Source organism: Fukomys damarensis, unplaced genomic scaffold, assembly GCF_012274545.1.
Source record: "Fukomys damarensis isolate Sample0158 unplaced genomic scaffold, DMR_v1.0_HiC HiC_scaffold_37, whole genome shotgun sequence".
Classification (NCBI taxonomy): Eukaryota; Metazoa; Chordata; class Mammalia; order Rodentia; family Bathyergidae; genus Fukomys; species Fukomys damarensis.
The window spans coordinates 28948828-28951846 of NW_022900949.1; positions in this window are offsets into that span (position 1 = coordinate 28948828).

Sequence of the window (3019 nt, forward strand, 5' to 3'; positions counted from 1 at the left end):
CGGCCGCGCACCTGCAGCCAGGGACCTCAGGCCTGCACCTCCGCCCTGCGCCCCAACTTCCCCGAGCCTGTTAAGGGGTCCAGGGCCGGCTGGGCTGAGGATCTGCTTTCCCGCCGCGTGCCAGGTCCCGGGCACCTGGTCAGGTCCTACGCATCCTAGTGCCACTGCTGGGAACAAAGGGGGCTACGTCTGGAGACAGGCGAGTCCGAGAGATTCTCAAGTCCCACCTGTCTCAACTCTTGTGACTTTCGTCAGACGTCTGATCTCTCTGTGCCTCGGTTTCCTGATTCGTGAAAGGTACTAAGCCCAACAATGCCTTTCTTGTGGATTTCTTGAGGCTTTTGTGTGTGTGTACATGAAAGGTTAAAAAAATGCTTATGATGTACTTAGAACATTGGAAGTACCAGATGAACATTGGCCATTACTGCTATTATAAAAACAAAAACAAAACAAAATTAAAAACCCAAGATGATAGGAGACAGGCATGTGGAATTTGGGGAGATGGGAAGGGAAGGTGGGAATGTGGGAGAAGAAGAGAGGAGAGAGAAAAGGATCAGCATGTGCTCTGTGTGTGTACCAATATCCCACGGTGAATATATTCATGAGATATTGCAAACATATAGAAATAATATTTTTATAAAGAATATGTTTATTTATTTATTTAGGGACTATGTATTCCAGGCTGGCCTTGAACTCACTATGTAGACCATGCTGGCCTTGAACTCAGGGTGATCTTCCTGCCCCGGCCTCCTGGGTGCTAGGATTACAGGCATGTGCTACCATACCCAGCCTAAAAATGTACAGTGTGTATGCACACACACACACACACACACACACACGTGCTTCTTGCATACATTGGTGTACTCACTCAGTTGTAAGGATAACATACACAGCCCTGTGCATCACAACAGCCAGAGAAGTCAGCAGGACCAAGATTTTACTCATGGTCTACGTTCAGTAAGTACTTGGAGATGGAGGGCTGGGAATGTACCTTAGAAGCAGAGCATTTGCCTAAAATGCATGAGGCCCTGGGTTCCATCCCCAGCCCAGCACCTCTCAAAAAAAAAAAAAGTGGATAGAAAGGGATGGTGGTATGGCTTAGACACGTGTCCCCGAAGACTCCTGAGGTATAAACCAGGTAGGAAGTTCTCACCACAGGCCAACGTGATGGAGCCAAGCAGCCATGGACTGAAACCTCCACACTGTGAGTCAGAAAAGAGTTTTCTTCTTCCTCAGTGGATTGTCTCAGACAAGCTGACCCAGAAGGACCAGGGAAGGAAGACAGAAAAGAAAGGACTACAGGTGCCATACTAGGAATTCATGCAGCTCGGTGGTGGCGAGGCCCTGGGCCCACCCCAGCACTGGAAAAAGTAACTATAATAATAACAGGGTTGTTCAGGGCCAGCAAGTCCTGGGGCTCGTGGCTGCTGGAGTCCTCCTCCATTGCCCCTCCCCAACTGTCACAGTTCTTGGAAGAGGGAGTCTCAGTCGACTCCCGCCTAAAATCCTCACCTCCCACTCAACTCGCAGCCCACAGCAATCTGTCACCGCCCCGCACTTCTCCAGAAATGCTGCCTGAGACGTCCTTGAAACCCTCTTCATGCTGCAAGCCCCATGGTTCCCTTCCCCATTCCCAGGCCACCCTACCTCTAGGTCCCTTTCCACAGCCTTCTACCCTCTTGTCCTGAAAATTCGCACCATGTGGCTGCCTGTCCGCACCGCTGTTTCTCTGGTTTCCTTCTTCTCTCTTTAAATCTGGCCTCCCCCACACCATGGGCCAATGGGTCCAAATCCCTGGCCACCTGGGGCTGTCCGGGAATGTCTGAAAGAAAACATGAAGCTGGGTGTTCAGAGTGAGTTGCAAGCTGTGTCCCAGTCAGCTCTGTTACCTCTTTGGCTCAGGCTCCTTACCTCTCGAATGGAGTTAATACTAATCCTGGCCTCCCTGCATGGACTTGAGGGTTAAAAGCTTCAGCAGGTGCTCTGTGAATATGGTGGCTATAATTTTTATTGCATTGATCATGCTATTAAAGAGGAGGACAAGAAAGGTGTCTGATGTCATTCACTTACTGATAGCCTTCATTAGCCTTTCTGTTCATTTTCTGTTCAGTGATCCCCAGTGCTGCATACAGAATGGACAGTAAAGAAAGAGTTCATCTTCAGTCTCAAACTCCCTGTGCCCAGTAGGCACATAGTAGCTAGCAGTTAATTTGTTAAATAAACAACTCCATCAAGAATTAGCGACATGCTCTCGAATCTTGTTGTTACAACAGGAGCTTGTCACCCTGGAATCTGTGCAAACCTCCTTTGGAACCAATTACATTTTCACTTCGTGCTGGTGCTCAGCACAATCAGCCCCAGGCACTGACTTCCTTCCCTCTGACCCGCTGTGATTCTAAAAGACACGAAGAAGTGCTGATCCAGAGCGAGAGCCTGGGACTGGTGGTCATCCACTGTGGGACTCAGGCTGTGTTCTGCTGATGCGCAGTTCTGTGAGTTTAGGTCCGTTGCCAGCCTCTCTGAACTCCGCTGTTCTGGTTTTATTCAAATGAGCATGATTATCTTCATGTCTCAGGGTGGTCTTAAAGGTGAAATGAGACCACGTGCAGGAAAGGACACTGTACAAATACTAAGGTCTCAGACTCACCTCTTGCATTTTAACGTTTCCCTTTATGAAAGTAGCCAGGTCAATTTCCTGATAATTGTATGTAGTAAATAAATATCTATGGCTCATCTCCTTGGTTATTTCATGGCCCCTGAAGAGCCTTAGTCTTTTTACTTGGGCCCACGCCCCCTCCCTGCTTTGGAGTCTTCGTCTTGGGAACTCCTCTGTGTATCATTTCTCCATCCAGGTGTAGGAGCCCAAGGAGCACAGCCCAGTGTCTCTGGTGTGGACGTGCTTAGGTCGGAACATGCGTGGCTCGTGTCCAAAGCCGACCCAGTGCAGCACAGCCTGGTGGGTAAGCACGTGGGCTCGAAGTCACACTGCCAGGGTTCAAAGCCAAGCTCCGCCCTTTGA